Source organism: Rhagoletis zephyria, unplaced genomic scaffold (genome assembly GCF_001687245.7).
Source record: "Rhagoletis zephyria isolate East Lansing unplaced genomic scaffold, Rhagoletis_zephyria_1.1 Rzeph_scaffold_00750, whole genome shotgun sequence".
Lineage (NCBI taxonomy): Eukaryota > Metazoa > Arthropoda > Insecta > Diptera > Tephritidae > Rhagoletis > Rhagoletis zephyria.
Window position 1 is genome coordinate 173,974 of NW_016157834.1, and position 14,212 is coordinate 188,185.

A 14,212-nucleotide genomic window follows, 5' to 3' on the forward strand; every position below is an offset into this window, starting at 1 on the left:
GGTTTCCCCGGTTTGAGCAGTGGGACCACTCTCCCCACCTTCCAGATGTCTGGGATGATGAGAGTGGCCTCCGTTAGGTGCGCTACCCCCGCAGGACCCAAATTTTTCACCATCAGCATGCATATGCCGTCGGGACCCATGGCTTTGGAGGCTTTCGCCTTCCCGATGGCCACCTGAACTTCACCGCAAGTGAAAGCAAGGGGGGCACAATTTGTTGGCAGTTTGTGCAGCCTTCTGGTCACTCGACGCTTGGCTTTGTCCACCGGAGGATGCAGTATGAACTGCCGGCTAAAATAGCTCGCGCATCGCTCCGGGTCCGACGAAGCATGGTCGCCGAAGGAAATTTCGACTCTGTCGTCGTGCTTCGTCGGATTAGACAATGACCTCACGGTTGACCAAAGCTTGCTCACACCAGAGGTGAAGTTGCAAGTCTTCAGATGCTCCTCCCACTTCTTCCGCTTATGTACGTTTACAAGTTGCCGAATCTCCGCGTTGAGATCCCTGATACGGGGATCTCCGGGATCGGCCTGACGAAGGCTATCACGCTCATTTGCTAAGACAGCCGCTTCGGCAGGGAAGTTTGGACGTGGGTCCGATATGCACCCTGCCGGTATGAAGCGGGCTGCAGCAGCAGTGATAGCCCTGCGGAACTTACGTTCACCGAGGTGGACACAGAAAGGAGAATTCTACTTAGTAAGGGTTATAATCCCTAAGCGCGACCGAAGGCAGAAGCAAGTGCAACGGGTGGTGGACCTAACAAAGTGCATGTTTTCAATGGCTTGAAAGAAGATTTTATTGCATTTACTAGATTGAGAACCAGTTCAGCATAGGATTTCTGGCTTGTTGTTCAACAATTCAACCAGAAGTTGACATAGATGCGCCAATGGTTACTATGCCTGACAGCTGCGCATATCTTTGTCAAATCATACCCATAGCGTGCTCTTACTCCGCTGCTATAGTTGCAAATGCAATAGAATCCGTCGTTTCCTTCGAAATATGTAAAATCAAACAATTTTACTATAAATAAGCGCTTCATGAGTATTTTTTTAATTCCGTTCCACTTTGTTTTCCTTCATTCAGCTGTCTTCGAAAAACGAAATTACGAAAATTCGGGTTCTAGAACAAGGAGGTTAAATTTAACGTTCATGAAAAGCTGTTAATGAATCATTAACTGACTCTGAGGGAATTTTTTTAAATCGTTACTGAGGAACATCTTATACCATGTTCTGACCGACAACGAAAACACTTTGAAAACGAGTTTTGGGAATGTGGACTGAAGGCTGTTCACATCGGTTGTTAGTGTTTTCGTTGACATTTCTTACATCCTTTGATTACAGTTTTGCTACACAAAAACAAAACCCGAAATACTTTTCGTTCATTTTCTTTTCATTAACCATCTTTAACTTTCATTCTTTTTTCACTTTGGCCCGCCAATTAACAATAAATTCGAAATGGCATATTAAAGATGATAAAATATGACTTCCACTTCAATAAATAATCGAAAAAAAACTAGTGAATACACCGATTGCAATGAGTGGAACGTGAGTTTTCAAGTAGTTTTCAGCGAAAACTGGTTTTCGTTTGACAGATTTTACATGGACGAAAACACAAGTTTTAGGTCGAAATCCAGTTTTACCAACGAAAACATGTTGTCGATGTCGGTCAGAACACGATATTAAGTAATTTTTAAACGACTCTGAGTGTGGCTGTTAATCACGCATGCTTATGGAAGGGTTCTGTACATTAAATAACTACATCAAATATTTAAAAAACTTTGTCGGAAATTACGGACATATATTCTATTGCAGCCTAATGGAATTTTAAAAGAAACAATTAGAAAACTTAAGATACGTTTTTTGATACAAAGCAGACTACGAAAATAAACAATTCCCATATGCTCATCGATCATCATATCATTTGTGGTTTTGTGCAGTTTTTCACATATGTAGTCAGAAACAAATTGTAAGATTCACTGTCATTTTCCCCAACGAGAATCCTTTACTTATCGTTTGTGACAATTGTGCGATCGATTACGTTATATATATGTATGCAAAAGTTTAAAAATGCATCAATTCGGAGATGAGTTGGACAATCAGATATGGAGGCAATAAATTTTGTGAGGATAACAGTCTGTACATTGCTGGCGTCCGCAGCTTTCTCACTACATTGCGGTATTCTCTAAAACAGTTTTTAGTTTCTTCATTTTAAAGACATCGTTTATGTTTCTGGATGGTGTGCGCAGCACATCTTATAACTACAATTGACTCTACTACTACTTTTCTACGACCCATTGTTCCCGCAATTCCTTCAAATAATAAAATTTGTCTGTTTATTAAATTTTTTGGTTTGCTGCAGAAACAATTTTTATTTTTTGATATTTTTTGGGTAATTATCTAGGTGGGCTTTCAACCCCCAAAACTGGTCAAAACTTTGGAAGGGGGGTACCATTAGACGCGTCTGGCCCCCAATAACAAGAATCCGAAAGCGGAAATTTACTTTTTTTTACCCGATCAAAAGTTATTAACAAAAATTTTTGGGGGTTGAAAGCCCAACTAGATAATTACCTTTTTTTGATAATGAACGAAACAAAATTGCTGTTAACATATTTTTCTGATAATTAAAAAAACGAAATTTTTTTGGTAAACATATAATGTTAACATTATCGATGTAAAAAGCAAAAACGATTTTGTATTTTCGTTTACTGATAAAATTAACGTTAATGTGCAGCCCTGTGGGGCTATTCTCAAATGGGTTAGCGACTATTTTCGGATCGCTATCGCAAGTGGCCAACGTATGTTAAGAATGCTGCAAGGTTGAGATAGCGATACGATATTTGTCGCTAACTTGTTTAAGAATAGCCCCACTGGTTTCAATTACGTGAAAAATATTTTTCCTTTCTGTCAATTTTCATTTAAATTCAAATAAAAAACATTTTTTTATTTTTTTTTTATCCGTTCCAGTCGTTGGTTTTGTGTTTAGTTTGTGTATGCACATATCTTTTTCTCTGCACGATTCATTTCGTTTGTTGTTTCGTCTGTAACTACTAAACGACTGTAGTGTATTACATATCGCCACAGTGAACTCAGCCGTTTTGCTTCTGTATTGTACCGAACTGTTGAAGTAATAAACGAAACGAAATAGTAATATACAATATAGTTTATTTTCGTACCCTGATACAAAAAGAAAAAAATCATTCTTAATTGTTTCTTGAATGTATTAAAACTAGTTAGAATTACTTTTTTTTAACAGATCTGCAGGTCAACGAATACGGATTGTGCATCACTGAAATCATACAATATAAGTTGCGTTCGATAACAAAATTAGCCAACACCAGCCAACAATCAAAATCAAGAGAGTAAGCGAAAATTCTTTCCCAAAGAGATGAAAAAGCAAAAAAGTAAACGAACAGGAAATTAGCCATTACTTGCAAAAACCGGAAGAAGAAGACACACCAGCTGACTTTGTTTATGTTTTATTTGTAAACAAACTGAAATTCATGTTACCTCCATAGAGAAAAAAGGAAAGTGAACGTTCAATGTTCGCCAGGAACATTTCTAGAAGTAAAAACTAGTTGGCGCTATCATAAAGTAACAAAGCAGGCAGCCTAAAGCATATAAATACCAAAACCCGGAAAATGCAATTTTGTTTGTTTACAAAAATTGCAACCATATGTTTTGTGATCATATGTTTTCGTGTTGGATAACTTTTGCTGACTAAAATTATGCCAGTACAAAATGAACGCTTCCCTTGCATCAAAATGAACGCGTGCTCTCTCAATTTTTGTGTGTTGGATAATTTTTTGTCGTCANCAAAAATTGCAACCATATGTTTTGTGATCATATGTTTTCGTGTTGGATAACTTTTGCTGACTAAAATTATGCCAGTACAAAATGAACGCTTCCCTTGCATCAAAATGAACGCGTGCTCTCTCAATTTTTGTGTGTTGGATAATTTTTTGTCGTCATTGAACGCCATCCAGTAAAAATTTGGAAAAACTATTACAAATTTTTGACTTGTCGAACGCACCTATTGTTTTCAAATTTTTAAACTGCAAGAGTTCCAATTTTTTCGGCAGCTGTGGCTTATTGGTTAGAGGTGTGCACTACTACTCCGTAGGATGAAACGATACCATGCAGGTATCGATACTTTTACTTGGAAGTAGTATGGAAAGAATATATCGATAACTGAAAAATATCGGATCTAAAGTATCGATACCTACTCATATCGATACTTTTGTCTATGAAGGTAATCCGTATGAACTAAGTAAGTTCAATTTAATTTTTTAGGTCATAAGTTAACGATTACCAGGTATGACCGACCATAGAGTGGTGTTGTTTTGAAATTTTTATCGAGAATGAGTTCAGCTCAGTAAAAAATTTACAAATCACCATATATGTAATACTTCTATATTGGCAGTATCTACAAGTGCAGTCAGAAAACATTACAGTACAGATGTATAAAAAAAGAAAAGGAAACCCGAGTAATCGTATGTACAAAATTACACTTGAATTCAAAACAAATCGCAGTGGCGGAAAATTACAGGGAATTTTTAATTTACATTTAACTTCATGAATTTTGTAACAAAGTAAATTATAGAAATGTCGCACTGATGCTTTTTATGCGAAAAAAGATATTTATTAAATAAAATAGCTTTACATGCGTATTTTGGTATGCAGATAATTTGCAGAAATTTTAACTAACAAGCTTGCAATTTTAATACTTTCTTAATTTTTTTTTCATTTTTTTCACAAAGTTTGGTTAGTTTTTGTTAGATAATGAGCTCTACTTTTATAAAAAAAAAAATTAACTAGCAAAAATATTTCAAATGAACATTGCGAATATTATATAAAGATCACTACAATTTTGAGTGAGTTAATATAGTTATGTATTCCTTTTTAACTGGATAGTGAGTAACTCTCTACTCAGTGAAAAATGGAGATATATGTTTGAGTTAAGTATTCTAAAATAATAAATTGGCAATCATTTTAAAAATTTTCAAATCGGCTTTTTTAATTTCCAGGTAGCTTTAAAATAATATTTTAACACTTCCATCATAAAGTTTCAGTTTTTATAAGCAAACATCGTCAACTAAGGGGCATAACCACCCCAGAGAAAAATAATTCCTTTAAAACTTGTTTTCAAGCGCTACTGAGGTTACGTCAATTTCGCTTGAATGTATTTGCCACATATTTTCACATATACTAATACAAAGCGTGCATTTGGCTCAAAGCTATCTCCCTTTGATTGCTGAATCTAAGCACATTGCGCAGATAGGTTACTGCCAAGTATTAAATATACGCAAATAACCACACTCCATAACTGTCAAAATGCACATATCTCAAATCGTGTGTTCTCCGCTTAAGATTTCTTTTTGTAATCAACTTTTTGTGGAGCTCTTTTTCTTATTTGTTTCCTTTCTTCAATAACAGAGCTAGACTTCCATGCCGTTATTATTTTCAGCCAGGGCTGTAAAAAATTGCAATCAAATTGGATTGCAATCGCATATTTTACGTAATATTGCAATCTAGTTTAATTGCAATTAACATTGATTGCTTATATTTTGATTGCAAAAATTGAAATTTGCAATGATTTAGAAGAAATTGATTGCAATAAGTTTTTGATTGTAATTAATTTTTGATTGCAATCACTAATTCCATAAAAATTGCTAACTGCAGTCTGTCTAAATGACATTTATTATTTTGATGAATAATTGTAATTACGATGGTGAGGCACACAAGCCCTCAGTGGGTTAACGGCATTCCACCTAGCAGTAGGTTGTTTTGTTTGTGTTCTTTAATGTTCCGCTAATCGAGAGCATATACAATGTGCGTGCATAAAAATTCGATTTTCTGCATGACAAAGCTTGCAGAATTCGGCTCAGAAACGCCCTATCTCAACTGCCGATGCAAAAATGCCCTATCTCAGCACATTTTCAATGTATTTTCGTTTGAGGTAGGTCGTTTTTGAACCGAATTCTAATATAGGGCGTTTTCAACGAAATTCTGAGATTGGGGGTTTTCCAATAAAATCCTGATGTGGGGCGTTCTTCAATCAAATCAAGTAGGGCGCTCTTGAAAAGTTTTCTGAGATAGGTCGTTTTCGAACTGACTGCCGAGATAGGTCGATCTTCCACTCAGCCATCGATATGTACTTGCACATTTCTTTTGTGAATTAGTAGTGCCATCTACTGAGACAGCCCGGTCGCTTGGATTTTTGTCATATACCTTTTGTGCGGCCATTCGTTTGCTCGGTTTGGCCCTTCTGTATTGTTTTTGCGCACTGCAAGTGCATTTACTTGAAACATTAGTTAGGCGGTCATATATTCGCACAATAAGTTTTGGTTCGAACATTTTATATTTGGTCTTGTAAATTGTAAATATTGTAAGGTATTACATATGTAATTCAAAAGTTATCCTATTTGTTTTATAAGCTAAAATTTTACAACAGTCTTCAATATTTTTTGCCGTTTTTTAAATAAAACTTTCTGGCTACTGTTGTCAAACTTAAACTTATAAGACAAATCTGCTAAATATTTTTCTTTCAACACAAGATTTGGTAGCTATAACCAAATCATGTTTTTAGAGAAACATACTTACGTAACTGAACTCTTCTCTCAGTGTAAATTACTAAAACAACATGCATGCAATTTGAAGTGCTCACAACTCGTTGTTTATATTAGGTGTGTATAGTAACAAATAGTCAGTACTGGAACCTCCAAATGTTTACTGGAAAAGTGTATAATAACCCAACAAATTTCCAATACAGCATTAAATAGAGAGCAAATTCTTGCTAGTGAAATTTTTACTAGCAGAAATTAGCTAGCGGAAGAAGAAGAATAAATGTCAAAAGCCGCCATTTGTTGAAATGGTTAAGCTTAAACAAAAGTAAAATGAGTGGAAATCAAAATATTAATGATGTACCAGACTGTGTAAGTGCTTGCGTGTAAAGCAAAGAGTTTAAAACTGAACAGAATGTCAAAACGGTGAAAGAACTACTCACTTGCAAGTTTTTACTAGTTTTGTGTTCAATAACTTTTTCTGCTAGTTTTCTCTTTTTCTCAATTTCACGTTCTATTTTGCTTTTACGCTCTCAATTTCTTTATTAAGAAAAGCATGAATAAATTATTGCATTTTTGAGATTGCAATTAAAATGTTTGATTGAATCAGTGATTTGATTGCAATCACCATCAAATGTGCTTACAATTAAATTGATTGTAGTTTTTACAATCAGAAAAATGCAATCAATTTTGATTGTAATCCTATTACTATCAATCATTGATTGCTAAAAAAATTTATTGCAAATTGCTTTGTTTTCAGCTAGTCTTTTCAGCGCGAAGAATAAGACCCTGTTCCCATGACGCACTATGGTTCAGAACTCATTTTTAGTGCGACTTAAATCAAATTTCTGACATAAGCAAAAACAATAAACCACCACTCATATTTACAGTAAAATATGTGAGTCATGACAAAACAAGAAAATTATCCTGAAATGATGGATACTTTTAACGTATGACGTTACCAAAGCAAGAAAACTATTATTAAGAAATGTTCGATAAAATAAAGTCTTTTGATCAAACATGCATTTTTTGGAGTTTATAATCTCATTTACTTTCAGCTACCCTTATTTGCTTTTATTTGTACTTCTATAATACGTTTACAAGCGAAAAGGGGAATTAAGGATAATTTATCAATGTTACTGTGGCTTATTAACATTTCATTTTTAATATTTTTATTGAGCTTTGTACCACGATTTGTTTATTAGGAAAAATTGAAAAAGCAACAAAGTCTAAGCGGTAGAAGTTATAGCAGCTATTTCGGAGATCACCACATCTCCTCATCAGACTTCAGCAAGGATCGAACCAGCGTAATCGATGTTCAAAGCGTTAAACACTCAGCTAGGAGAGGAAGCACAAGAAGCAAAAAATAAGGATTTTAAATTCATGAGACACAGAAGTAGAAAAGATAGTGCAAAGCACACTAATGAAGATATTTTAAACGATTTTTTGCTATCATCAGATCCTATAATATCTGAATTAAGTTTACAAAGAAAATGCAGTAAAAAGGAAAAACTGGAGCCAGATGCGATGAATCTGCTTAAAGCGCCACACGCTGAATTACTTAATGAAATTGATAGGACAAACTAGTATCGCTATTGACTCCAGGTTTATTCTTAAACTATTTACATTTCTTTTTTGAACTTCAGATTTCATCGTATTATAAAATAGTCCCCTGAACTGTTTTTACGTCTATGTTCCCTTAGTAATATAAAGAACTTTTATTTTTGTGCTTGAGCTACTCTCTTAGTAGCCCAACCGAATTTAAGGTTGTGGTTTTTAAAGTCTTCGATCCACAAAAATATATGAAGTTGGGACACTGATTTTCTTACTAAACTATAAACTTAAATGTAGAAAATAGGTTGCTATATGTTTAAAAATTAAAAATATATTAAATAGATTGGGGAGAATAGTCAAGCTACACCCAGGTTCCGACAACCGAGTAAGAGTAGTCGACATCGAAACAGCTAAGGGAGAAATCAGAAGGCCAATCGCAAAATTGGTCCTACTTCCGCCCGACAATGAGAACAGCACAACCTCGCAGTAAACTTCTTACCTACTCTTCATTCCGTTGCGGCCCCCTTCCAGTACATGCGCTTGGCGGATCCGCAATTTTTTCGCGCGTCACCAATACGCCTCACACTAGGCCTCGATTTGCATGCGGAGATGATGGTGAGCGGGACCCCCCCCTCTACCGTGGGTGGCCTGCTGGTCCAGGCGACCATATACGGCCTGGTTGTTTCGGGAGCCTGCCAACCATAATCGTAGATATTAAGAAAACAAAACCACACATACACACACCCTCATCACACACACACATACCTTAAAATCTAAATAAAAAAGTGCATTGAAATTCCAGACCACGTCTGTTTCAATTAACGGTCTCCTTTTCTCCACAGCCCCAGATGAGCCGGTCACGACGAAAGCGTGGGCGAATAAGCAGATCCACGCAGTACAAAATCCGCGCTAAATAGTTGAATAACATAAGACTTTCCCCACGTGCGTGTGACGGTTGAGACGCGACTCCTTTTTTTTTCACAGCTTGCTTACCGCAAGGGGGCCGGTATGTTTAGGTCCTCGACCTAAATATATTGCACCACCCTAATACGCGTTTTGTCACTTCATGTAAGAGCACACAAACACATATATAAGTTACGGCTAATTTTCCAGCCGCTAACAATGAGCCCCACTGTACGGTAACTTAGTTGAGGGGAAACTTAACGAAAGTTACTGTGCGGTGGGCTACATCCCTTTTCGTTTGTTAGCAAGTNACTGATTTTCTTACTAAACTATAAACTTAAATGTAGAAAATAGGTTGCTATATGTTTAAAAATTAAAAATATATTAAATAGATTGGGGAGAATAGTCAAGCTACACCCAGGTTCCGACAACCGAGTAAGAGTAGTCGACATCGAAACAGCTAAGGGAGAAATCAGAAGGCCAATCGCAAAATTGGTCCTACTTCCGCCCGACAATGAGAACAGCACAACCTCGCAGTAAACTTCTTACCTACTCTTCATTCCGTTGCGGCCCCCTTCCAGTACATGCGCTTGGCGGATCCGCAATTCTTTCGCGCATCACCAATACGCCTCACACTAGGCCTCGATTNTTGGCGGATCCGCAATTCTTTCGCGCGTCACCAATACGCCTCACACTAGGCCTCGATTTGCATGCGGAGATGATGGTGAGCGGGACCCCCCCGTCTACCGTGGGTGGCCTGCTGGTCCAGGCGACCATATACGGCCTGGTTGTTTCGGGAGCCTGCCAACCATAATCGTAGATATTAAGAAAACAAAACCACACATACACACACCCTCATCACACACACACATACCTTAAAATCTAAATAAAAAAGTGCATTGAAATTCCAGACCACGTCTGTTTCAATTAACGGTCTCCTTTTCTCCACAGCCCCAGATGAGCCGGTCACGACGAAAGCGTGGGCGAATAAGCCGATCCACGCAGTACAAAATCCGCGCTAAATAGTTGAATAACATAAGACTTTCCCCACGTGCGTGTGACGGTTGAGACGCGACTCCTTTTTTTTTCACAGCTTGCTTACCGCAAGGGGGCCGGTATGTTTAGGTCCTCGACCTAAATATATTGCACCACCCTAATACGCGTTTTGTCACTTCATGTAAGAGCACACAAACACATATATAAGTTACGGCTAATTTTCCAGCCGCTAACAATGAGCCCCACTGTACGGTAACTTAGTTGAGGGGAAACTTAACGAAAGTTACTGTGCGGTGGGCTACATCCCTTTTCGTTTGTTAGCAAGTTGTCACTTCTTAGAAGACAGCAAGGAGATCACGTCAGCCATCACACCACGTTCGGTAAGCCAACTCTTGTGTGCCACACTATTCCAACTCAGAGATATTTACAAATAAAACGATTTTTAATTTCATTGCACTAAAACCACTGTCTTTTATTTGCTCCTATTTTCGTTACATTAACTTTACGCTGGTGCGCTCCATCTTCGTGCGACGCCACCTGCGTAAATACATACATCAGTGTTGTCAAACATGGGCTTTTCCTACCAAAACTGGTAGGTTTTCCTCCATTTGGTAGGTTGGGAGGCTAGGTTGGATTTTGGTAGGTTCCACGACAATAATAGTTATTTGCGGAAAATAGAAAATATGTACATCCAGGGTATATACTTTATGTGCCTAAAATTTAGTTTCAATTGAACTCAACCAGAAACTACATATGCATGTAAATATATGTCCTGAAGACTGGTGTGCTGAAAATGGCTTGTCAATAAACTCACTGACGTCTACCGTTGTCCACCTGACAGAGACTTTATGGTAAGACTTGGGGAATATCACCAAAACTAACCTATTGGTCTTTAAATATGGTAGTGAGACCCCTTTGTCACATATGTGGCACTGGCCTGATGGCCAAAAGCTAAGCAAGTAAAGGCGGATGCCACCTTGAGCAAGCTGCGCCTACTGGTCCGAGTGGCCATCACAGGAGATATGGGCACCTGTCCAACAGATGCCCTTTATGCCATTACAGGCATTCCTCCTTTGTCCATTCTATTTGAAAAAGAGGTCTGCTGGAGCGCCCTACGACTGCCCAGTATAATCAGTAAGAAATTTGGAGATTTTCTGGGTCATTCTAAAGGCATTCCAGGATAATCCCGTGTTATCCTTCTACAAACCCTACAAGGTCAGAATGCTTGAAAAGGACTGCTGAGAAGGATTAACAACTGTGACGAAGGGTCCCAAGTATGGTATACCGACGGATCAAAGGTGGACGACGAGAAATAAATATATTAAACAAATAAATATAATGTCGAATAGTCAGGCATGTCAAAGGCCTTAGACTCTGTTAAAATAGCATCAGGCGTGTGGACAGGTCTAAAACTATTTTGAACCACTTGGAGGCCCACAACAGCGTAATGCTGTGGTGGGTTTCGGGACATGAAGGGTTTGAAGGCAACCAAAGCCTGGAGCTTAAATGCGCTTTCATGGTCCATAGCCTTTTGTGAGTGCATAACTTCTTACATAGCCTAAGGTTGGAGTCATTACAAATAAGGTTAATCACAATAGATCTTCTTAGGTCGCAGCGCGAGTATCTCCGAGGTAATAATAATAATAATATGTATGTGTAAAGAGACAAACATGTGTGTAAGTCTGTACAGTAAAATTCATTGTTATACGTAGTTAATTTATTTTTGTTGTACTAGCTGTTTTCGTTTTACTAAATGTTATGTTATCTGCATTTTTAATAAACTTGGCATTGCATAAACCATTTAAAAAATTCAAAAAATTTTGGTAGGAAAAAAAATGTGCTCGTGGCAACACTGACATACATTATTATGAAAAACAAACTTTACTGTTTTTATGTGATCGTTGGTAAAACGTAAAAATTTGCTTAATACTTGGAAGTTCATGTATGGTTAACAAAACATAAAAATATATTCATTTAGGACCAAATTCAGTACAAAAATCTGTAGTTAACTACCGATTCAGAGTTAAATACGCACTGTAAATTTGGCCCTTATAGAAATTAATTTCTCGGAAATATTATTAAAACGGATATTGTAACATAACTTTAAAATTTTTATATAAGGGTGATATCCTGCCGGGGGTATGTAAACGTTAAATATTTCGAGCTCAATATCACCTGACCCGATGGCTATGCCCTGACATTCTAGCCTGGTATCCCTACGGTCAATGTCTGCTTTAATAAGAAAATACTACACGGTGTGGTGCGTGATGAACGCAAAGCCACCACCATTATCTCGCTCGCGATCTCCCGACACAATTCAACAATGTTGAATTGCTGTGCTACTTCGTTTCTTGGACCGCAGCTATCAATATGTTTATTGTATTGTGTTGTGATGCATTTGTGTTTGTGTTTAGTTGCTCAGGCGGACTCTGTAGTGCCTGGAGGCAGCACGATTTAAGCAGCAGGGGGCTACGTTTTCGGTGGTCCAATTCCTGTGAATCGTATAGACTTGAGCAAACTCGGAGGTGGCGCCACCCATTACATGTGTTGCATCTAACGGAGGTGGAGTTGTGGTGTAGTCGTCTCTGGCATACATAGCAGGTATAGGATTCTGACTCAATGCCAGCCCTGAGCAGAAGTATGCGAAGAAGGTGTAGTCCTATGGACATACAACTTTTGAGGGATATAGCCGATCTAAACGGGGTTAGATCGCAGAAACAACCGCCTTTGGTCGGGTAAAACCCGAGTCATTCCGGTACGCAGAACCGGCTGTCGTGGGAATGGTTATTCCTTGTTCTTATCGGCTGCTTAATTGCCAGCAAAAACCGCGAGAAGGCGACAAAGTCGATATAATGCGACGTATACAAGGTCCAACTGTTCGAGTGGAAGAGTAACGCTAGGCGCACATTGCATCCGATAGGACGACTGAATTCGAATTGATGCGCACACTTAACCAGATTTTTTGCCGACCGTATTTGTACACATAAATCTTGTTTTCATTACAATTTTGTGAGCAGTGACATATTTTGATACGTTTTAATTGACATACTATAAACATGTGATTTTATATGTAATTTTTTTGTTTTTGCACCCAATAAGTTAATTTTTCGCGGTCCATTTTGGTACTTTTCACCTGACATCGGACTAGAAAAACAAACGTGTTTGAATTTATCGTCACTGACGGACGTCAACGGCCGATGTCGGTTCGGTTATCGGTATATGTGTGAGAGTGCTCATATAAGGTGCGTTCGTTTAAAATCTCCAGCAGAAACCAACCAACTCTCACAAGAGAGAAATATCCAAAATAGTACGCGAACAGAAAATTTGCAGAAACTTGCAAGTTAGACGAACAGCTGATATAATTTTTGTTTACATACAAAAGTGTAAAATTTAAAACGTACGAAAAGTCATCGCAAAGTGTTATACTGACACAGTTTATTGATTAAACAAATAACTACTTATTTCTTACAAGTTTAATTAGTCGCATTTTGTAATTTTTATCTTCCAAACCATCAAATTCAATTTTGTGATTTGCGTAAATGCCAACCAGCTGTTTTTGATCAGCTGTTTTCTTGTTGGCAAATTGCTGTTGGCAAAAATTTTTCCAGCAGAAACCAACAGCTTCCCCTCAAAATGAAATTTCAGTTTGCTCTCTCAATTTCCCCTACTTTGCAAGTTTTTTGCGTACGCGAACGCAAAAACTTGTAAGTTTTGGTTAAACATGAACAATTAACAGCTACGCGAACGAACCTATAATCACAAGTATTTGTTCATATCGCCCGCATATCGGCCGAGCACAATTCCGCCGATGCCGGCTGCAATGTGCGCGTAGCGTAACGCGCGTTTTGATACTAACTACTACACCAATTTATTTGCGTTTAACTTCTGTTACAATGTTGATGAAAATGCAGGGAAATACGTGCGTTTAGCTCCCGTCGCACAGTGGTTCAGAGCTCACTTCTAGCACGACAAAATTTGTATCTCCTGCGAACCATGGCGGATTATTCTCAAATTTTAACATACTAATCTACTTTAGAAGGGGCACATTTGAAGCTAAGTCTTGCTTCGATACCTCTACCGGTACCAGAGTTATAGCCTAAACTATGGTCACAAGAAATGGATAAGATACACTTTCCGTAAAATTATAAAAAATATGACAATATCAGTGTCAAATGAAAGGTAATCTGACGTTGTCACCCAGTC

At 37.8% G+C, this 14,212-nt stretch overlaps 1 protein-coding gene across 1 annotated transcript in view; it reads left to right on the forward strand.

Moving 5' to 3' along the window:
* Jwa (PRA1 family protein Jwa) overlaps positions 1-14,212 on the forward strand; it is a 97,146-nt gene that overhangs the window by 80,828 nt on the left and 2,106 nt on the right. The gene's annotated exons all lie outside the window — the stretch shown is intronic.